Source organism: Amblyomma mixtum, chromosome 8, assembly GCF_055824585.1.
Source record: "Amblyomma mixtum isolate Tamu chromosome 8, ASM5582458v1, whole genome shotgun sequence".
NCBI classification, from domain to species: domain Eukaryota; kingdom Metazoa; phylum Arthropoda; class Arachnida; order Ixodida; family Ixodidae; genus Amblyomma; species Amblyomma mixtum.
Window position 1 is genome coordinate 76,534,893 of NC_143019.1, and position 24,263 is coordinate 76,559,155.

The following is a 24,263-nucleotide window of genomic DNA, read 5'->3' on the forward strand; positions in this document are numbered from 1 at the left end:
GGCCCAGGACTCCACCGACCGCAACCCGTGTACGACACCTTTTGACCATGCCTCGCAGAGTGCGGTGAGAGATGCCACCGACTCTCTACCCTCCGCAGAACCCATGGATTTGAGTAGGGTCTCGGGGAAGCACGCATTGTCTCAGTCCGCTGACTCGGACGGCTCGGCCGATCCGTCCGTCCCCAAAAAACTGGCGCGCGCGAGCGACTCTGCCAATGGCGGGGCCCCCTAAACTTGTCGGCGGTATGTCGGCGCCCTGCTTTTTCATTATGGCGACGGTGCATCTCCTCTACCTGAACGTTCAGGAATTTCGGTCGCTGGATAAGCAGAGGGAGGTGATGCACTTCGCTCGCGCGCAGGGCGTCGACAGTCTCTTCCTTCAGGAGTGCAACTTCCGCACCGCGCGTGATGTTACCAGCTTTAAGAATCGCTTCCTTGTGCCAGCATTCTTCTCGCTTACCGACGCAATGTCATGCGGTGTCGGTGTCGTATTTATCAATAGTTCTCTCCGTTCAGGCGCACATTGCACGTACGGCGTAGACGGTCGCACTTTGGCCGTCGACTTTTCCCTTAACGGCAGACGGGTGAGGGCATTGGTTGTGTACGCGCCGGCGCAACGAGGCGATACTTCGTCGTTTTACGAGTCGCTCGATTGCTTTATGCTAGACTCCTACCCCACTTTCATAGTGGGCGACTTTAATTGTGTGCTGGACCCCTGGCTTGATGTACGCGGCCCAGGTCAGGGTCGGCCTTACGCCGGCGCGCGCTCCCTCCGTGACCTATGCGCGCAGTTCAGACTTACCGACGCATGGGTCTCGTCGCATGGCAATAACTTCGGGGCCACATGGGAGAGAGGGAGGTCGGCCAGTCGGCTCGACAAGTTTTTGCTCCCGCCCGTCCTCGCGCGTCATGTAGCTTCGTGCGAGGTACTCGCGTTTCCCGCGGGCACTCCGAGCGTTACAGACCATCGACCGCTGTCAGTAGTGCTGGATTTCGGCGGGTGCGCCCCACGAGTAGACTTGTGGCGAATGGACGCCAGCCTACTGACAGATTGGTCGAGTCTCACATCGTTGCAGCGTGCGCTGGGTGCTCCGGGCGCTCGCGCTAACTCATCAGTCCCGTGGGACGGGAGAAAGGGTTAGTGGCGCGCGCTCCTTATTACGGAAGGCCGCCAGCGAAGAGCGCGCATCACCAACGAGACGCTGGCTCGCATCCGCATAGTCAAGAGAGGCACGCCGCTTACATTCGCTATGCGAGACTATTATAATTTATTGAAGGCTCGCTACGAGACGCTGCTGCGGCAATCGTCGCGCGCTGCCAGCCGAGCCCTCGTTCAGGGTAGGCCCGTAGCCGATCCATCGGTTTTGCGGCAAGTACGCGCAGGCGCCCTCGATGAGGATGCGCCCGATGCGCCCGTATTCATTGCGGAGATCGCGCTGCCCAACGGGGCCACGAGCAGCAGCGCCACGGAGATACGCGAAGTCCTCACACGTCACGTGTCCCAGCTTTTCGCATCCAGGGTTGAGCGGGCAGGCGACCCCGCGTTTCGCGACGCACTCCGCGATTTTTGCCAGGGTCTCCCCGCAGTCGCGGACGAGCTCTCGCAGCAGCTCTGCGCGCCGGCAACGCCAGACGAGCTCCGCGCCACAGTAGCTAGAATGAATGTTGCCTCGGCCCCCGGACCTGACGGTGTCCCCGTCAGTTTCTACACGAAGCTGTACGACGTTTTAGAGGGTCCTCTGCTCGATATGGTCAACAGCTTTCTGACGGACGGAGCTCGACCAGAGTCTTTCAGAGAGAGCCGAGTCGCGCTCATTCTGAAGCCGGGCGTGTGCCCATCTGACCCACAGGCGTGGTGTCCGATCACTCTGCTCAACGCAGACTACAAGATCGTGGCGTCACTGCTAGTGAACAGGTTGAGCGCGATTCTGCCTCGGTGGTCAGCCCAACGCAAACGTGTAGCGTGCCCGGCCGTTCGGTGTTTTCCGCTCTCGCACTTACTCGTGACTTGTTCACATTCACCTCGAGAGCGGGGATGCCGGGCTGGTTTGTCTCGCTTGACCAGTCCAAAGCTTTTAACCGTATCGAGCACCGGTACCTGCTGGGTGTGCTCGAGGCTTTTGGCTTTCCATCAGCCTTCGTAGCTAGAGTCGGGCTCCTCTACTAGGGGCTTACGGCCCGCCTGACCGTCAACGGAGCGATCAGCGCTCCCTTCTGTGTTTCCAGAGGGATCAGGCAGGCCTGCCCCTTGTCGCCCACGTATTTTGTTCTTTGTCTTAACCCATTGCTGCGCCGCATCGCCGCGAGCCCGTCCGTGCGCGGTTTCCCGCTGCCGGTCCACGGCTAGGTGAAGGTCTCGGCATACGCCGACGATATGTCCCTGTTCTTGCGGGACGAGGATAGCTACGTAGCGTTCTTGCGGCTGTTTGAAGTGTACAGCGAGCTGTCCGGCGCCCTGCTGAACAGGGGCAAGAGTAGAGCGATGCGCTTTGGCGTGTTCTCTTCAGACCTGTTGCACGACGTGCAGTGGGTTTCGGCCGTGAAGGTATTAGGGGTTTATTTCCTCGCGACCGGTGAGCCAGCTCGCGAGACGTGGACCCGGCTTAGAGAGACCGCCGAGAAACGGCTGTCAGTTGCGGCGCGATTCCGTCTATCCCTCGCAGAGTGCACATTTATCATCCGCGCGTCGGCGTGCGCCCCACTGTACTATGTCGCTCGTGTTGCCCACCCACCCCGCACCTTCACGCGCCGTCTGGCCACTTTATGTAGCTCGTTATTTTGGGCAGGCAAGACGGAGTCTGTAGCGCGCGCGCTCCTCCGGCTTCCTCCTAAGATGGGGGATTCAGCATTCCCCACCTGCCCACATTCTACAACGTGCTCGCTTTGCGGGCGACCAGCGACCTGGCTAACCAGGCCGGCTACCCGGGCAGGGCTCTCCTGTCATACCTACTCGGTACGTCGCGCTCCCTTTTTTTTCCCGAGCAGAGTGTCGGCCCGACAGCCTTCCAGCAGCCTCGGTTTTTCCAGCGAGTCTGCCAGACGCTCAGGTCCTTCACCGCAGCGCTCCCAGAGGTGGAGCTTTTTTCAACTCCCGCCTCTCGGGTATGCGAGCTCCTGGCTGTAAAAGAAGCCCCACAGGAGAAATTGGCGCTAAGCAGAGAGGGGCGATGGCGGGACTTGACGTCGTCATCCCTTCCCGCAGACGTGCGAGACTTTGGCTGGCTGCGGGGCTGGCGGGCCCTGCCTACGGCAGATCGCCTGGCGGCTTGGGGCGTGGCCCCCTCCGACCGATGTCCTCAGTGTGGCCTTGTTGAAACCTTGTCGCACGCACTCTTTGAGTGTTCTGTCGCCAGGACATTTTGGGTTCTCATGTCTAGAATGTTTGGAGCGACCCCCAGCCCCAATTCCAGGTTTCGCGACCCTTTCGTACGCATGCTTCTTTGCGTCGGGGCATTCGTGCTGTGGCGCCAGAGAGGTGTGGCGGCTCTGCAGGGACGACCACGGAGAGCCATGTACCCTATGTTACAGCGGGTACGTGCAGGCATGTTAGCCCAAGCGTGCATGGTCCTCGTGTCGCTGGAGGAGCACCAGGTCCTTCGGCGCTGGTCGACCCGCTTCACCGTCGCTGTCAGGGGCCGTGTGTCGATGCGGCTCCTGCCATATTAAGTGTGGCGCGCCTGTGTGGTCGCGTGTTTCGTACACGATGTTCGCTCGTTATGTTCGTGCCCGAAGTTTGTGCGCGAGGTTTGTGTGCGTTGTTCGCGCGTTATGTTAGTGCGCGTATATTTGTGCGTGCTAAGTTCGCGCCCGGAGTTTGTGCGCGAGGTGTGTGTGCGTTGTTCGCGCGTTATATTTGTGCGCGGGTATTTGTGCGTAGTATTTCCATCCGGCGTGCTTCCCCCGCGCGCATGGACCCCTGAACTTTCTTGGACATCTCGTGGTTTTTGACTCTTTAAGTTTCCTGCACGTGTGTGTGTGCACCGGGCGACATCAGTCGCCGCAATGTTTACTTGTTTTTGTAGATGAACCGATGTCCCTTTTTGGTCCTGGGTTCAATAAACTTCTCTTAAAGCCCGGATGAGTGGATTTCAGTGCCCGGATGATGGCTCTCGGTCTCGCCGTGACGTCACCACACTGCCGACAACGGGAGCTAAAAGCATTCCATGCTTAAAATCAGCGGCTGCAAGAGCTGAGGACGCAATAGTGTCCATGACAATGAAACATTTCGTGCAAGCACCGCCATGTTTCGAGGGTGTGTTCAGCACGCCTGAAGAACTGAAAGTGTCCTCATGTATAGGGCTAGGAAATTCGCATGCTATGGCCCAGCGTCGCAGCTTCACTTCACTTTAATATCTTAAATACCCTCGTTAGAGGGTATTACATAAGGGGTGGGGCACACAGAAATGAAAAACAGAATAAGTAACAGATGAGCAGAGATAAGTAACAGAGATAAGTAACAGTAAGTTATACAAACATGAGATTTTCACTGTGCAAGTACACGCGTGATTCTTTCGAGGAACAAAGCTTTGCACGTGGTAGGAGCAAGTTCACGGGGAAGGCCGTTCCAGTCGTTCGCGGTCCGAGGGAAAAATGATGAAAATGTGCAGTGGTGCGGGCACGAGGTCGTCAGACTTGTTGCTGATGGCCGGTGCGGAGGGAGATCCGTGTTGGTGGTGCGCAGATGTAGGGTTCCTGTCGTAGCTCAGAGTAAAAAAACTTGTGAAACAAACATAAACTAGCAATGTAGCGGCGATGAGCAAGGGTAGGTAGACTGGACTGTGATCTTAGGGATGATATGCTGATATCAAAAGAATACGATGAATGATTGAATCTAGTTGCTCGGTTTTGAACTGCTTCAATTGAATTGAAGAGATATGCTTGTTTCGGAGACCAGATGGGACATGCGTATTCCAATTTTGATCTGACTAATGATTTGTATGGAGGACCTTGACATGCTGAGGTGCAGAGCATAGGTGACGCTTTAAAAATCCAAGTGTTCTGTTAGCATATGATATGATGTTTGAAATATGTGTATTCTATGTAAATTCATGACAAAGATGAACACCGAGGTATATGTATGATTGGACAAGGTCGAGAGGAACGTTAAATATGCTGTATGAGAAGAGGTAGAGGGTAACGACGACGATGGAACGGCATATATTAACATTTACTTGTGTTAAGTGCAATTAGCCATTCACGGAACCAGTCTTGCATATGAGTTAAATTATTTTAAAGGGATTGTTGGTAAATCGGGTTAGTGACTGTTCTGTAAAGAACACAATCATCAGCAAACATCGGAATATACAAACATACCCATTGCCTTCAGCTTCAGTTTACCTAACGATTTTGTTAAAATCCTTCGTATATTGTCTTTAAGTCCACGGTTTTAAGACTCGGACGAACCTGCAAAATAATTGAACATTCAGGCATTCCACGAAATATATTCACGGGAAAAAACAGACATGATTTGTTTTGCATTCAGTAAGAAACGTATAGACAGCAGTGGAGTTACCAATTTTAGGGGCAAGAGAAAGGAATTGCAGAACTTTCTACAATTCGAACCCGAAAGTAAAGATGTACGCATCATACCTGGCTGTATGAGCGTTTATGCGAAGGCATGTATCTATGCATGTATTATCATGCAATGGTGACGGCAAGGACAGCAAAAAGATAAAGGTAGAGTTAAGTAAAAAATGTCTGCCTCTCCCGTAACCGAGAGTAGAGTAAGCATGAAATGTTTACAGGCCTAATGTCATCTCGGTGGACACCCGAACCGCACCGTACAGGAAGGGAAGAACGCCACCACCCGTTCAGCGCGATGCCTTGCCATTTGAACGCAAGGTTTTTTGAGGAAAGGAAATGGCGCAGTAATTCTCTGCCATCTCGGTGGACACCCGAACCACACTGTAATGGAAGGGAGGAACGCCACCACCCGTTCGGCGCGATGCCTTGCCCTTTGAACGCAGCGCTTCTCCCCCGGACCCCTGTGCGCTTGCGCGGCTTTGCTTCGATGCGCGAAGCCCCTAAGAGATCACGTATGACAACGAAGTGTATCGTGGCATTTATGTGCTTTTTGCACGCGTTATTCGAAATCGGAAATTATAATTCCGTGCATTATAAAACGCACAGCGAATGATTTCTTGATAAACATTGAGAAGGCACTGGCAGCAGTTATTTTTTGTGACTCCTTTGGAGACCAACCGGCGCTTGCATGCCGGTCGCGTAGAAGGGCTTAGAGAGTCTCGTTAAATCTTGTTAGGTAGGGAGGAGCGCGGCTTCGGCCACGAGGAGTCTTGGAGCCCCACCTTCTCCGGATGGTGAACGCCTTTGTCAGGGACGGCGAGAGGCCGGAGTCTTTTAGAGAGAGCCGTGTAGTGCTCATCCTGAAGCCTGGCGGGTGCCCATCTGACCCGCAGGCGTGGCGCCCGATCACTCTGCTTAACGCAGATTACAAGATCGTGGCGTCACTGCTGGCCAAAAGGTTGAGCAAGGTTTTAGCGGTGCTCGTAAGCCCTGCGCAGACCTGCAGTGTGCCCGGACGCTCGGTTTTCTCGTCTCTCGCACTAACGCGTGACTTGTTCACGTTCACCTCGAGAACGGGAATCCCGGGTTGTTTCGTCTCGCTCGATCAGGCTAAAGCCTTCGATCGTGTCGAGCACCGCTACCTATTCGGCGTCCTCGGGGCTTTCGGCTTCCCGCCAGAGTTCGTGGAGCGACTAGAGGAGCTGTACTCGGGCCTCACAGCCCGCTTGTTTTTTAACGGCTCGTTAAGTGACCCGTTTAGCATAGAACGCGGCATTAGGCAGGGCTGTCCACTGTCGCCTATGTTGTTCGTTTTATGCTTGGACCCATTCCTGCGCCGCGTAGCAGCGAGTCCATCGGTGCGCGGTTTCCCCCTGCCAGGTCAAGGTCAGGTCAAGGTTTCCGCGTACGCCGACGACGTGTCCCTGTTTCTGCGGGACGAGGACAGCTACGTAGCGTGTTTACGGCTTTTCTCGAGTTACAGCGAGCTGTCCGGTGCCCTGCTTAACAGGGGCAAGAGCAAAGCTTTGCGCTTTGGCTCCTTTTCGTCGCACCTGCTGGGCGACGTAGAGTGGGTTTCGGCGGTAAAGGTGTTAGGTGTCGTGTTCCTCTCCTCAGGGGAGGTGGCTCGAGAAACGTGGTCCGAGCTTAGAGCGACCGCAGAGCGACGCCTGGCAGTGGCAGCGAACTTCCACCTCTCGCTGTCAGAGCGCGCGTTCGTGATAAGATCGTCCGTGTGCGCGTCGCTCTTTTACATCGCCCGCGTCGCTTGCCCGCCGCGCACTTTTACGCGTCGTTTGGCCACACTCTGTGGCAGTTTTTTCTGGGCGGGAAAGACGGAGTCCGTCGCTCGCGCGCTCCTCCGTCTTCCCACGCGCATGGGTGGGTTTAGCCTGCCCAACCTGCGCACTATGTGCAGCGTCCTTGCTGTTCGAGGCGTCCGCGACCTAGTCAACGCCACCGACTACCCGGGGAGAGGGCTCCTCGCCTACCTTCTCGGGACTTCGCGGCGCCTCTTTTTTGATTCTTGCACAGGTCCTTCAGCCGAACAGCAGCCGGGGTTCTTCCGGTACGTCTGTCGGACGGCCCAGTCCCTCACCGCCACCCTGCCCGAGGTCGACGTCTCTGAGACGCAGGCCTCCCGCGTTTGCGAGCTCCTAGCAATTCAGGAGGCTACACCCGACCAGCTACAGCGGAGCAGGCGGGTACGGTGGCGGGACTTGACGTCACACTCGTTACCATCAGACGTCCGCGACTTCGGCTGGCTGCGAGGCTGGGGCGTCCTACCGACGGGGGTCCGCATCGCCGCGTGGGGCATCGCTCCTTCTTCGCGGTGTCCCCAGTGCGGTGCGACCGAGACCCTCGAGCATGCGCTCTTCGAGTGTGTAGTGGCGCGGACTTTTTGGCGCCTCCTCTCGCGCATGTTTTTTGTTACGCTGGACGCGCGCACCAGGCCGCGCGACTTTTTTGTGCGCCTCCTCCTTTGTGTAGGCGCTTTTGTTTTGTGGCGCCAGCGTGGCGTCGCGTCCTTACAGGGCCGGCCGCAGCGGGCTATGTTCCCCCTTCTCCAGCGGGTTCGGGCGCGCCTCTTCCAACAGGCGTGCCTGGACCGAGTCACGCTCCCTGAAGAAGAGTTTCTGCGGCGGTGGAGCACCCGCTTCATCGCCGTGGACAGGGGCCGCGTGACGGTGCGGCTCCTTCCATACTAAGTGTGCTGTGCGCGGTGGCTAGGTAGTTTCGTGCTTCCCCCGCGGTGCTTGGACACACGGAACTCTGTGGACCCCTGTGCAATGAACAGTTTGTGTGTGTGGCGACTTTTGTCGCGTTGTTGTATTTTCAGTGTATAGTTCCATCGGGCGACACTTGTCGCCGCCCCGTATCTTTGTTTGTTGCGAGGGACTGTGGTCCCTGTCATGTACTCCACTTGGGTCCAATAAATTTCTCTTTATCTGTTCTCGCTTCGGCGAGCGCGGCTTCGGCCGCTTTTTTTTTGAGCAGCGTCCGCTCCGGCGGACGCAGTTGTTGCTGCGACGCGCGTCTTTTCTTTCCTTGTTCTCTTTCCTCTGATCTTTTATCTCTCCTCTATCTGCACGTGGCAGCGGTGGTGGCTTGGCTAGAGCCAGAAGCAGGCCCGTGCAATTTCCTCTTCATCCTTCTCTCAGTCACAACAACAACAACAAATCTTGTTAGGAGACCAACCGGCGCTTGCAGGCCGGTCGCGTAGAAGGGCTTAGAGAGTCTCGTTAAATCTCGTTAAGTAATAGGGGTGGAGTATCTGTCCTCGCTTCGGCGAGCGCGGCTTCGGCCGCTTATCCGATTTGTTCAGCAGCGTCCGCTCCGGCGGACGCAGTTGTTGCTGCGACGCGCGTCTTTTCTTGCCTTTTTCTCTTTCCTCTGATCTCTTACCTCTCCTCTATCTGCACGTGGCAGCGGTGGTGGCTTGGCTAGAGCCAGTAGCAGGCCCGTGCAATTTCCTTTTCATCCTTCTCTCAGTCACAACAACAACAAATCTCGTTAAGTCTCGTACAGGTGCCCGGATGTTCTCGTTTCACAGCCCATATAGGTCCACAGGCCGAGAGGCCTCTGCGCTTCTATAGAACGGCTGCTGGTTTTAAGCAGTCTGTTTGTACTGACTTGCCAGGAGTCGACCTGACTGAGACGCCCGCGTCTCGGCTGAGCGAGATGATCGCGTGCGTGCGCCTTGGCGCCGACGACCAGCGGCGCACCGCGGTACGCAAGGGGCGCACGTGGTGCACAAGTCGTCTCCCTCCGCAGGTTCGCGACTTTGAGTGGAGGAGGAGATGGAGAGTCCTCCCCACGCGCGAACGCCTCTTATCATGGGGCCTTGTGCCCAACGCCCAGTGCGCGCAATGTGGAGCGCGAGAGACAGCGCGACACACTTTCTTTGAGTGCCGTGTTGCCCGGATAATGTGGTGGCAGGTGTATCGGATGTTTTCAGTTCGTGCCGGGCCAGGCATCCGGCAACCACGGGATTATTTTGGCAAACTAGTGTTTATGTCCGCTATGTTTGTTTTGTGGCGTCGCCGCTGTCTGGCCGAAGCCCGGCGTCAACCGGCGACGGCTATGTACCCCGCGTTGCAGAGCCTGCGTCTCCTCATCTGGCAATACCTGTCTGAAAGGCTTGCAGCGGATGGGGAGGCGCGGTTTCTGCGACGGTGGCACACACGCTTCTTTGTCGTGCACGAAGGTCGGCTGGTTATGCCGGCGCTGCGGTATTAGCCGGGCCAACCCCCCCCCCCCCCCTCTCTCTTTACCGACTATGCTGGTTTGTTCGAGGATGGTGGTGTATAATTTTGAAAGGGCCAATCACCCTGAGAAAGATCCTTGCCCCCCCCCCCCCCCCCCCCGTGCGTCGTTGCTACGGGAGGCTGATTCTTCTTTGTCCAGTGTTCGTTCTATGCACTATAGGCTGTAATTTGTGATATGTACGGTGTGTTAAAATAAGGTCATGGTGTTTCTGGGTGGCCACCCACTTTGTATACATTTGTTTTGCCCTCAATCATGAGTGTGTTTCCAATGTTTTGTTTGTTTGCACTGTTGACTAAACTTCCCTTTTATTCAGAGCCCGGATGACTGGAATTCAGTGCCCGGATGACTGGATTTCAGTGCCCGGATGATGGCTCTCAGTCTCGGCGTGACGTCACCACACTGCCGACAACGGGGGCTAAAAGCATTTCATGCTTAATAAATATATTACTTCGGCTAGTTGGTTAGTTGGTTCATGCTCGAAGATGTAATGAAAACGGTGCGACAAACGAAGACAAGAGTAGAAAACACAGGACAAGACCAGGCACTGGTCCTGTCCTGTGTGTTTCCTGTCGCGCTGTTTTCATTACATCTACAGGTTGACTTGTTTTGACATTTCAAAAATTTCTATTCCAGAAAGTTTGCCTTAAATGAAACCTAGTCCGGTCTCTGTGGTACCAAGAAACGCACTAGGTGGCACACGAAGATAGAATTGATGTCGTTTGTCGAATCTACCCATTCTAAGAGCGTCATTATATGCTCTAGATGAGGCGCCTAAACCACCGAAAAGCTTCTTATTGTTGCAGGAAGTGGCCCGAGCGTGCACAGAAGTTTAAAATGAATCTCGCTGGTTCTGGTGGGGATTTAAGTGAGATTGCAAGGGCACTCTGGGCAGGCTTCCAGGCTTTGCAATGGTTGATCTTCATCTCTGAATCGATGAAAGAACAACCAGTGAGGAGCAGCTGTTAGTAGAGAACCACGCCGGCTAGTGGGTTTGCATCATACGCAGTGTACGAGCCAAAAATCACGGTACCACCAGGAGATGTACTTAGGGTAGACCCAAAGACATACGGCATAGGCGCTTTTTTTTTGTTAGCTGGCCTGGCTATTTATGATGCAGGCTAAATAGCCCGCATGGATTTTTAACAGCTCATTAGTTATTGCGTGTCCATCATTCTTTGCGTTCGTTCTTTCCGGAGATGGTCTTACAATCGCCATCGTTAAAGAAAATTCAGCGCTCTTATTCGACCCAGTAAAAATGCAGAAAGTGACGTTCCTTCAAAAATTATTGCTGTTTTCTTCGGAATCACTACATCGATAGCTGAACAAAGCGCTGTTCTGTTTAAATCCTAGTTAGGTTATAAAGTTCCATTTCTGCTACCTCATGACGGCAAATTCCCAATTTCATCAGCCCTCCTCATTTCAGGTTGAGCTCACTGAGAGCTACCAAGACCATCCCTACTGCTCTGTTCGTCTTCCATTACAGTCCGTTGAGTTTATAGAACCGAGCATCGCTTATCTTCTGTACGCTACACATGCCAGTACCATGCCCTGTTTTTCCTTTTGATACGACTTCGTATATCCCCGCCTTGCATTTCATTCCGGACAAAAATTATTTTCTTCTGATCTCAAGGTGCACCTGTCGTTTCCATTTCAATAGCTCTCTGCGCGATCCTGAACTGTAATGCAAGCCCCACGCTAGCCTACGGGGTTACCTTAGTGAGTTGTGAGATGACAAATTTATTGCATAGGTGAGCCTTGAAGAGTTCTGGTAAACTGCAAATATGATTTAAGAGGGCTTGCCAAACACGTGCACCCACCTATCATGGCGGCGCAGTGATTTCGCCGCTCATGGGTAGCATTTAGGTTGAGGCGAAACGGAAATAGCCCCCGGGCTGGTCGATTAAGTATAGGTTAAACATACACAGGTTGTCTATTAGAGATGCGCCCACTACGTCATCATTAAGAGCCAGTGAGCAGATCGTGAACGCTAAACTCCAGGACGTTAAACATTCTATGACTGCTTTCAAGGCTGTAGAACATTCTTGAAATTTTATGGGAGTATGGCTTGTGGAGCTTGCACGCGCTTTGAACTTGTTCGAGAAGAACATACGCGAAGACCGGTGTGCGAAGACTTAATCCATCACAAGGTTGTTCGCGCGATGCCGCTGGGACAACGCTGCGTGGTAAGAGGCGTACGGGAAATAAATTGAGAGCTTGCGTTCCCTGCAGGGTCGATAGTGGGTGGGCAAAGTTGGGTTGTCTTACGCTGTTATTTTAGAGAGATCTCGGGAATTGGTTCGTTTTTCTGTTTTTGCTTTAGCAGGGAATTTTATTTAGTCTCGCCTTCCCAATATATCTTTTCTGCCTGTGCTGGTCTTTGTTTAGTTTGAATGTTGGTGCGTTCCTGCACCGTTCTTAAGTGCCTGCCCGGACAACTTGGCGGTGTGTTTTAAAACTGTTCAGTTTTCCAAGAAATGAAACTCCTTTTTTTATTTGTCTATTCCTGGTGGTTTATCTTGTTGGTCTTGGCTCTTGAAGACACCGAGCTGATGGTGGGAGCCTTGCACCCTTGAAGCGATTTTTCTATGGCTGTTAAGTCCCTAATCATGCTCTGCAGTTCTTCCCCTGAGTACTTTAGCAAGTAAATGGCACAGACAAATTTTAACATCAAAGGCATTTTCTGTCTTGCTTTATTCCCAAAGTGTTCTCTAATTTTCGAAATATGTCCTGTAAACGAGCGGTCAAAATTTGTGCGATATTTTCATCCTTCCCGGCGTTTCATGATTGGGAATTCATTACTTTTCATGTATATGCGACACCAACACAGCACTTTTGGATACTTCCCCCGTCGCTGTTGATTTAATGCTTTGCCTTTCCATCCACGTTTTCTTTCGCGCCGTCTGCGCAAAGCCAGGTCATTTTGTTTCCTTGGGAACCTGGCACTGAATCAGCGTCCAACAGTGATAATCACGCATTGTCGTTTCCAAGCTGTCAGGGATGATTGTCGTTCTTCTCTAGATCTTATCTCGAACGTTCGATGCTGCCTTTAAACTGAGCGCAGCCGAAAGTGGTGGTCATGTTGTTCTTCGACAATGGCCGCGTAAGTTTGGTCTATCGCCGGCGCCGAGTTGGATTCTTCCAGAATGCTGGGTCACCTTTCTGCTCCGCACACATCTTTCAAGCTATGCTGCCCGCTCTCTTCTTGCCACCGCTGAGAATCTTTCAGCAGTCCACTCAGCCAGCCGCCGACTTCAATGGCTGCAACTGGAACATGAACCATTCGCCGACGGCACCCGACTACTGCAATACGGTTCAACTTCACGTCCGCAACGCCTACGGCACCATCCCCGGCCATGGCTCACATGCGCCGGTAGCCCCCCCCCCCCCCCCCCCCCCCTCTTTCTTTCGTGACATCCTGTACGAAAACTCTCATGGACGGATTGAGCAGAAATGTCTTGTCGCCACTTTTCCCCACGCTACATTACTTTAGGAAATTGAGACGCTTGTTTTGCACTGTGCACCTATTTGGCAGGGTCTCTTATGAAAATCATGAAACTTCATTACCGACCTGGGATGCAAATAATAGGGAGCTTTTGAGAAGTTTGCAAGCACCAACCGTAAAGAAGGAGCTGCCTGATGTGTCGACACTGATTTGAAAGAAGGAAAGAAAAAAATACTTGGTTACAGGAGTATAAGAGCAGCTTTTCACAAGCCTCGTATGCAACCCCGAAAACTGTTGCCTAACGAGCCATCAAGTTGGCCACCGTAGAGAGGACCCCCCATGCCAAAGTTCGCCAAACCGGCAGCCACACTTCCTTCTGAGTGGCTGTGATGCCATGTGAACGATTAACGGAACGGAAATCTGCGAGAGCCTTCTATTGAATTGTATAAGAGGCTCTTCACCGGTTTTCAGCTGCCGTCACCTCACTTCAAATCTTTTGTGTCGTGTATCTTTGTCTTCGCGACGAAGGTCGACTGTAACGTGAACAGGCTGAGGCAAAACTGGTCGCAATCAAGTCTTCCAGACCTTCCCAGAAAGATGAGAATTACTGCTTCGGTGACCAGAGCACGGAGTTTCCCAGCTATGCTTTCAGTAAGGACTGCGTACGCACGACCCACAGAATACGGCCACTTTTGCCTAGCTGTAGCAGCCTGGCAACAAGACAGGCGTCTGCAGACTTCTTGGGCTGTGAGCGTATTTCACACAGTCTGTTGTTGACTTTTCACGAACCGTCGAACTTCAGACCGAGCTAACACAGGAAGACGGGTTATTAAAAGGAGAACTCCCGTGAGCGGAACATTTTGCCCAGCTTCGGCATTATTTGTAGCCCGCTCCGGTATTTACACATTTCGAGGAATAATCGCACGCTGAATTTTATACTGATGAAAGGTGGGCGTTGCCACCGTCGTCGTACAGAAACGTGGCAGGCTACAGACGCGCAATGCTGTATGCTAGCCCTCGTCTGTCAAAAGGCGAGGCGAACTATTGGATCACGAAGAAAAGCTTCGCCAACTTTACTTACGTATAGGTCAGTGTCCACAGAAACTGGTAATAGGTAGCACAGGGCACTGTTTGGAAGTTTTGGCAATAAACATAAAAACTAAGGTTACACTAGAGAGATCTTGGGAATTGTTGTGCAAGGAGCAGCATTGACCATAGTATTGCAAGGCTGCCAGTGAATGATAAACTTGTACATCGTCTACATCTGTGCTTGCCGCAGGAATAGGAACATCACATTGACATTGCAAGACGGGAGAGAGAGCTAGTTTTAATAGGACAGTGGGTACATTGGTTCTTTTTTGCCAGATACACATGGCCGTTTAGAGAAGCGGACTCCAGTACACATGCCTTTTTTTTGGAAGTCTCCGTCTCTCTTATCAAACCACTTGTCTGAAAAACCATCATACATCAACTTATTGCTTGAAAGACGAGTTCTTGAAGAACTTCAGTTATCTGCATGTGCTGACAGTGGTGTGAATGCGTATAGTGCACTACTGTCTCGTGGATTTATTGGTGGTGTGAGATCTGAAGCTTCAGATTATGCGGATGATAGTCCTGACTCGCTCTCTGCTGTGCGGGTGCCTTTCGGGACAATGTATTTCGGCACTGGGGCTTCTTCCGACTCATACATTTTTGCAACGAAATCAGAGGTCAATTTCGGTGGTTTTATTTCATCCTCTTTGACGCCATGGCATGAGCATGTCGCGACCATGCTTTGAACCCGTGTCTTGCTGCTTCATGAACGGTTGGCCATTATCCGGATGCACTCGCCAGGAAGCAGTAGGGTAAGAAGCCATCTAGAGTGGGCTGGCTCAAGCTTTGAACTTACTTTCGTGGCTCCCTGGGTGATCACCCATCAACTGCAAGGAATGTTCCGCAGTCCGAGACGCCCAGTACGAAGTTTACATTGGCTGCGTTGGTATTGGTTAGGATGCTTTTTACAATTTGAACGGTCTTTTCGGCGATGCCATTAGTACCTGGAAAGCTCTATCTGAATGTACCTTGGTTAAAATAAATGCCTCTTGCAAATACTAGAAAATCGCTGGGCGGGAACTGCGGTCCATTATCAGAGCGCACTTTCACTGGTATAGAGTTTTGAAATCACGGCTCTGGAACAGATGTCCACCTGGTATTCAACTTCAAGTTATTTGCAGAATTCATCAAACACGACGGTGTATGATTTGCCGGCGTTCTAGAACACATCTGCGTCCACGCGAAACCGGGGATGCTCTGGCGGCAGTCTCACTATGAATGGTTCGGAAATTTGACGTTCATCATATTCTTTACAGGGGGGGGGGGGGGGTGGGGGGGGGGGGGCGTCTGCGCCATGCAAGGCCAAAAACTTAACAGCCTTGGTTCCTCGTTGCATCTATTCGCTGCTATATGGCGGGAATTGAATATGAAAGTCACTGTTGGTAGAAACAAAGCATCCGCAAGGAAACATGCTCGCTAGGAACGTACTTAAATGCGTAGCTATGCTTCATTAGGCGAAGAGAGAACTTTTGCAGGTGTGGAGGCATTTCGCCGATATATTTTTCTCTATGTAGAGTAGTGGCTAGGATTTCGTTTCAACTGAAATGTGGTTTGCATTAGGCTGCGGAAACGTTCACTCCCTTATACACTGCCTACCGCCAATTTGCATCTGTGAGTATCGTCGCGTGCAGTCATTCAAAGCTCGAGATGCATAAGCGAACAGGCCTGCAATAAAAAGGCAATAAAAAGGCCTGCATGCTACACTGAAGGACAACGCCACCGAAGCCGAAGCAAGATGCTCCAGTGCATACCTTTGTGTACAGCTTTGGGCCGTAAGTGGTTAGAAATGGTGCCGTCGCCAATGCTATAGTAAAGTCCATACAGACATCGGAGAGCCTGCTCTTACATGCAAACTGCGCGTTGGTTTTCAGCAGTTCCCTAAGCCGGGCTGTACGTTCCTCCAGCCGCAGAATGTACTTTTCCAAGTACGTAAACAGAGACAGCCCTCGCTGAACATTTTGTTTATCCTGTGGTTCAGGCATTGTAATCATTGCTGTTTTTACTAAGCTCTGATCTGGCTGCATACCCTGCTCCCGGATATTGTCACCCAGTAAAACGAGTGCTAGCACACCGGAGACACATCTGTTCGAATTTCCTTAAACGGTTATTTTGTTCCTCACTAGTGGCACCGCACACCAGAATATCAGCAATGTACGCACGAACGCCTTGGAGGCAATGAAAAATCTGCGGCATGGACTTTTGAAAGATTTCTCATGGCAGGGACCACGCCAAAAGGCAGGCGTAGACACCGACAGGTGAAAAGGGCGTACTGAAGATGCATATCCGGGATGGTTATTTAAGTCAAAGACCTGTGGTGAAAACCATCACTAGCGTTTAGGCGTAAGAAGCGTGCATTACCGAGCTCCACCTCAGTTTCCTCACACTTAAGTAGTTCAGAATGTTGGCACTTAAAAGATACATTCATGTACCGCGGATACATGAGTACTCTAATGTGACTCTCTTTGTTCGTTTCGGTTCCAGGTTTCAGCCTCGCATCGGTTTCAGGTATCCATGAAAACGCTCGACATATTGTTCCTAATTCAGCGTAACGACGAATGCAAGGAGATACATATAACATCAAGCATTAATATGATAGCAAGAAGCATGGCGTCGGCCGTTGCTTGGTATTGTCGGCGATTTTATTTCCGCTGATGGCGTGGATTTGAGATGCACGCGCGCTATCAGAGAATAAAATGTCAAAATTGGAGAAACGCAGAAATTAAGAACAGAATGCCAGTCACATTTATTTTTTATTGTATCACACAAAACTCACATAGCATTTTTACACACATCTGAAGCACAACCCACAAAAAATTGTTGCTAAACATGGAAGTTTCTGTGAAAAAAAATTGTCTTCAGACATTTCGACACAACTCGTACATGAGCAAGCCACAATTCATGTGCAAGCGTATATGCAAAAATACTGTAACGATAAGAAAAGTCAAAGTACGTGTTCGGTTGCACATTAAAACCACGAACAGAGAAAGTGGCTGCAACCGAAGTACAAAGTGCAGAGCAATTTTGAGCGGAACACACAAGGTGAAATCGTCGCGTTTTTCCCAAATATGTGCTTTGTGTACCGTATGTATTGGCAGATGAGTTTCAAAAGCTTAAAGGCAGTAGTGAACAAATCTCTAAATTACCAAATATGATGTATCTCCAGCAGGAAAATTCACATTCAAATATGCATTAGTAAAATCTTTATTCGAATTGCCAACGTTCTGTCTCATTTCCAGCAGCTTATAGGTCGGACCACTTATAGGTCGGTTCGATTACCCATAACCAGATAATTTCAAGGCAGTCAGCGCAAATGGCCGGCAGTTAGTAAAGCCCAAATGACACGAACAGCTTCCACCAATTTTGGATGGATTAATTGGCTGTTAACGCGGGTGCTCTCAAAACGCGTAAGTTTCCGCGAAAATGGTTTAAATATATAGAGTACGCGGTTGATCTAAATGCGGGTCAAGTATAAAAAAGCGCGTTTGTGATCTGATAACGGTCCCTTAAAATTCTCACATCCAAATTTACGATTCTACTCCGCACCTTGTAGTCGCTAACGAGTACAACCTACATATAAATAAAAGATGAATTTCTGCATCATGCTTGTACAAACATTAGAAAAGATATTTGGAATATCAACACGTGTCGAGGTTGCACAGTACATCATTAAATCTAGAGTCAGACACTTGCATTTGAGTTTTGGGTAAGCTAAGGTTATTGTGCAAAATTTGCATCCGAAATATATGACGGCAGTTTTTACTCTAGCTGCGTTCTTCGGCTAAAGATGCGTACAGATGCACTTGATCAGGTCAAGAGATTTGGGTATTTTCACTTTACGATTTTGGATTGGATTGTTTAATCATGACTTTCGCATCACGGAAATGAGCACGTGCACATATTTGTGGTTGGTTGGTTTATGGGGTTTAACGTCCCAAGGCGACTAAGGCTATGAGAGACGCCGTAGTGGAGGGCTCCGGAAATTTCGACCACCTGGGGTTCTTTAACGTGCACTGACATCGCACAGTACACGGGCCTCTAGAATTTCTCCTCCAAAGAAATTCTAGCCGCCGCGGCCGGGATCGAACCCGCGTTCTTTGGGTCAGCAGCCGAGCACCATAACCGCTGAGCCACCGCGGCGGCGTGCACATATTTGTAATACACAATGCATATTTCTGGGCTGTAATTAAATGTTATGATTGAAATTCATTCCTCGCAAAGGCCGGTACTTCCGATGTATCATCAGTACAGTACCCGAACGTTGGTTTCGCCTCCGATGTTCTGTGAGAAATTTTCGCGGAAATTTGGAGCCAAATTGTCTCGAAGGGCACCCTAAATAGTTACAGCCACAACGAAGGCGGGAAATTTTTGAAGTGCCTATAATTCGGTGTTATTCCGCAATTCAATGTACATAGCGATAACTTTCTGTGTCGCCTCCACGCTCTACTAAAAGCTTTTTAGAGCAGTGTGGACCCCAGAAAAATATATGAATAAAGCAATCACAAGCGACAACACACATTTGGGCCATCTGGTGAATTATATGCTTGCTGTGGTTGTTACTTAAAGGACGAGAATAAATTATTATTTACAACAAGATTTTAACTGGTGCATTTTGCATTCAAATCTGCAGCTTTTTTTAAAAATTTACTGAAGTTTCCATAGAATTTATTGCAGTAAATTGATTTAATAAATACGTGAACTATATACAAATAGCCTAGGATGGGGCAGCTAGAACGCCATGAAAAAGTTTAAGCAAAAGGGAACAGCAATCGACGCAAGGCTCAGCATGCCACCAAGAAGGAGTGCCACTCCTGTTTTAGGTGAGCCAACAGGCACACTTCATTGAGATTAACATCACTGGTAAGAAATCAGAATACGTCGATATAAGATATTCACAGGGCCGATCCTTCATTTGCGAGTTCCATAAGCTGCGCCGCCTGATCAGAAAGAAATATTACGAAGGAGTCCTTGGGTATATTACAAAGCGCAGAAATATCTTATATGCGAACCCAATCGCTTTTGTAAGGTCCGCACCAAGATATCCCAGAACTTAATTGCGTCTTTATAATTCCCATAGTTATGCTTAGTAGTTTCTAGAACGTCACTGAGGCGGCCGCAGTTCGACGACATAAGTATGTCATCTTTCTGAAGCCATTTAGTCGCAGGCAGTCTACGAAAACGTAGGTTGTAGAAGAAAGTCGGTAGCTGAGAAAGTGCAATATCTGGAACCCGTGCAAGCTTATGATGAGCCGGTAATCTTAAGTGCACCGAAGGATAAATGGTGGAGGGAAAAGCATTTAAATAAGTTTTTTATACCAATGTTTCCGTGACACTCAACAAAGAAAGTTTGTTAGAAACTGGGCGGCAAGAAAGCGTGCTTCTTGAGAAAAACACAGCTATGCGTTAACACCACTAACAAGGACGGTCACGAATGCTAGAGGACGCAGTCAGCTTGGGCAAAGCATTAACTTAATTTGTCTGCAATAACGAACTAAAAACATATTGTTGGAGGCAGTCTGCTACACGTAAACATAGAATGGACTCGGAGCAACAGTGCTCACAAATCGGAAAACAAAATCCCGCCTTGTAGGCTCTCAGAGGCATCCGACAAACAACTAATACTCTGTGAGAGCGCTGAACATGGAGCCTCGAGTATGGAACAACTGAGACCAAAAATAAATCTTCATTCCGAGAAACGTGTTGCAGGCGGCAGCTTTGGCGAATATTGGCAGACATTGTGAGGCAGATATCTTAGCATAGCGCTGTTCAGTCGAAATGCGATGTCTCTGTCTCCAACTAATTTGACGGCGCCCGCTCTGTTTGATTGGACGCCAAGGTACGTGGGAGGCATATACATACGTGCCATACTAGTGACTTCTGCTGGTGCAAAACACAAGAATTTAATTAACACACCTCAGCTGTTTGTGCGGCTTATGTGGGTACCTGAAACTTCTCAGTCGAGGGAATAACTTCATGCAAGCGAGGCTTTTTTGCACAGAAAAGCGCGTCAGAGTCTGTACAGGCCACCAGTACACTGTGTTTTACATCGACCTTCGGCAAAATCTAAACCGACACTATTTTCGAACATTCACATTAGAACGCTCATACATAGGGCCCTAAATAAAGTGTAAACAGAAGTGACGATAACGGATGTCATTGTTTGAAGTGAAGGATGGACGCAGGTTGTGAAAAACTACTAAAAATAAAGCGGATAGACAAGTTATTGTATCAAAGGTGTATTTCATTGTAGACAACAGAGTCAACATTGACGTCTTCTAAGAGTGATAAAAGAATATTGTGAGGGGCACAATCAACTACCTTTTGAAAGTGAATTTCAAGTATTCCGATTTTTTTTCCTGTCTATGAGTAGCTGCTGTAATTCCATGACTTTTCGCGCCGTATGTAGGTCAGCATGAATTGGATGGCTCCTCAAGCAGTTAGTCTAACGATTTGCAATCATTGTGGACGCTGCAAACTGTGGGCATACGCCTGATAGTTGACGTGGGATAGATATATTGACCAATAGCCATCTACATAATGCAAGTTTTTTTTTTTTTGCCGGTGCACTTTAGCGTCAATACAATGTGAGTTTTTGTGAACGACTGCGGTATTACTCCGATATCCGGACTGCTCATAAAATTCTTAAACAGAACTGGGCTCGAGATTGGGTTACGGCCTTGTAGGATTCTTGCGAAAGGCAGTCAGGCCAACGCCTCCTCCAAAGTGGCAGCTCATCAATAGTCAAACAGCCACAGGACTCAGAGCTGTCGCAATGAAGGCTCATGTAATGTAAGGAAGGTGCAGAGCTGGCCGAAGTGAAGAAAAGTGTCGCATCACCAGCTACTATGTGGAGCTCTCCTTCTTTGCGGCAGCCACTGCATATTGATATAACCGGGTGTTATACGACAATGATAGACTCACATTCATTGCAAATGAATGGCTCAGCAGGATCATGTGCCTAGAGGGAACACCAAGAATAATTCCATCTATACACAAACACCGCCAAACCTCGACCACTGCCACCGAAATGACTCCGTTTCGGCGCCCTTCACTCCGCCGTAAGCTCTCCGAGCAAATTCCTCTCATCCCGCCGTGTGACAAGTCTCCGCAAGCGAAATTTCATTCTTATCCGCTTTCAGGCGCAGGCTTGAAGGTCGAATGATGCCTACTGTATTGCACCACCTCCCAAGTATTTGTTTCTTTTTTTCGGCGTTTTCGTACGCTCTCTCACGGGCAGATAGGTCTGCGAAGGAAGTAATGGGGAAAGTAATGGTCGAGATAAAAATTAAGCGAACAGAATTGTGTATCCATACCTCGCAGAGGCATCAATGGAACAGGGCAAGAAACCAATATGCTGGTTTGTTTCCTGGGGCAAAACAAGCGACACACCTGAGATTAGTGAGACGAACGAGTAGAAAACAAGACGTCGTGTACAATTCAGAAGTAGGTTAGACATCTATATCGAAGAACCCTTTAATGGCTCTACCGTTCGAGCCACGCCTAGTGAAACATCGGTAGGCCTAGGACACTGGCTTTGTGGTAAGTATGTACCTATTTTCGAGATACGTGTGACGCTTCCTGAAGTGTTAGCCTGCTTTTCATGAAATCGTTGAAGTCTTAAGTGATTGCGTCAACTGCGACAATTACCTTGACACCGTATGTAATGACAGCGCAATGTTTCGTTAACTAGATGTTTACTAACTTCTTCACTATCCTGAGCACTATTCATCGTTTTTGCTCCTCTGTAGTTAATTGTCAGTTCTCACCAAATTTTCGTAAGCTCCTAAAACTGCTTTATATATTCTGATTTCCAGAACCTTGCTGAGATCTCTGTATTATGCAAACTTGTTTTTTGCTGATCGTCCATTTTCTTCTTTTTTTTCTCTTCCTTTAGCTTCTTCTGCATTCTGCTTTTTCCTGCAAAGTCGTGTACGTTTGAGTGTACTCTATGGCTTTGCAATTCATATTTTTACATTATTGTGGCCAGAGAGTTAATTAAGCCTGTATTCCCAGCTTCTTTCCACGCTACTCTCAATAAAGGTGTCATTTTTAATATTTGCCAGACCTGATCCTATTCGAAATCTCCGCGCCGGACTTGTTTATTTGAAATACGCTTGTACGGGACAGGGATCCTAAGAATACACTAAAAATATACGGTGCGAAAATTGTTTGCTGCATTACAAACCCAAATCTGTGTTTATTTGCATTGCGCGCTTTGTTTCGCAAGGACCTATCCAGCCACTGTTTACTTGACTCATACTGTGAAATTTTTCATTATATTGCTCTTCATTTCTTCACCGTTTATACACGCGCGGTTTCCCTGAGTCCTCCGTATTAATCATTTTTCATGCATACACGAATGCTATTCAGTAAAAACGAAGGCAAATATCTTGCCATGATCTGAAGATTCTCATTACAGCAATTCTTGTTCATGGTATTCCAACTATTGCACGCAGTTGTGTGAAGAAATGTGGGAAAAAACAGCAGTGCTTGGAGCGTCACATGAAAGTGGGCAGCGCTGAACGCAAGCCTATGCCCAAAGAAGTTCAAAAACTAATGCACCTTTTACCGGAACATCAGCCGTACGAGCTAGCTCTCTAAGCCATGATTATCACTGGTGTCTGAACGTGAATGGGCGTCGCGGGGAATCCAGTTCGAGAGATATCCCCCAACAACTACCTCAATCGCGAACACAAAAATAGAGAAAGCCATGAAGGCTGCAAAATAAGAAAAAAAATGGCAAAACTCCGCGAGCTGCCCAGAATTATCATTGTTGTTCCATGAGCTCGGCTCTAAAGAAGGGCAAATGACATCCTGAACATCGGGTCTAACCAAAGAAGCCTCAAATATTTTACAAAGCAAGTCAGTGTAAGCCATTGCGAAGGGATACCTCTTGCTCACAGGTGTTACCGGCATGATTAGCTTTATCCGTTCTTTAGATTCCAGCAGTCCAGGTGCGACATAGGTAACAAAACAGTTAGGGAGCCTGTTTACCAAACAGATGCGTCGTTTTTGCTCTGCGCACTGCAAGCATTTGCTCGCACTAGCCGCGGCGAGAGACTCGTGCTTGAATCGTTTCGAGAACACTGTCTGGAGCTTTGAATACAGCGGTGTTCTAGAAATTATGTTAACCAAATCATAGTGCATGGCCGATCCATGAACAACGCATGCAGAGATGTGTCCGGAATCGAGAGCATCTTCGAGTTCAGCAAGCGTGTCAATGCTGTTCGGAGGTGCGCGCGAACTAAGCCTTGATGTGAGCTCACTTCGAAAGTAGTTTGACAGCGGGAGCATGGCTAGAATCCAGCAACAGTAAACGATTTTGCGGCTCGGGCTGCACCGTTTGATGACAGGAAGTGGGGATGATGTCGAGTAGAATGTCGCCACAAAAAACATCAAGTAATCGAGAAAAGAACTAAGCGTCGCAGATCCAAGTTGTTGGAGATCAGTGCAAGTCACCACGAAAAGACAGGCTACAATGCTGGCTACAGTGAGTGAAAATCCCATTTTACTTTTGATTAGGATGGTGAACATCGACACTGAGTCAGGGATCTCGCGTAGTGCATAAAAAGTTTCGTAAGTGTATATCAACGCCGGAGGAACGAGTGTGTGCGAAATGCTGTATTCCGTGGCCACGCACAACTCCATTACGACATCAATTTTTCCTAGAAATAGATCTTTATTTAAGCGGGATGAAAGGTCATACGCTCGCAATACCATTGTCACGTTCAGAGTGAGAAGTGCACTTTTAATCACGTCCACTTCACTTCCAGAACAAGGACTTGCGTTTGACCCGACGTTTTTACCGTAGCACGCTATTCTCATCAACTGATTCTTTAATGACGGCCTGCTGGCTCCCTGTGAGTTAATCGGCTCAGACTTCATTGGATACGCATTGTTATCGATTGTAGCGGCTTTCGTTTTTGTCGTATTTACCGTT

At 49.6% G+C, this 24,263-nt stretch overlaps 1 pseudogene; it reads left to right on the forward strand.

The window, feature by feature from the left end:
- The first annotated feature begins 1,250 nt into the window (after positions 1-1,250).
- LOC149333061 (uncharacterized) overlaps positions 1,251-24,263 on the forward strand; it is a 52,163-nt pseudogene continuing 29,150 nt past the window's right edge.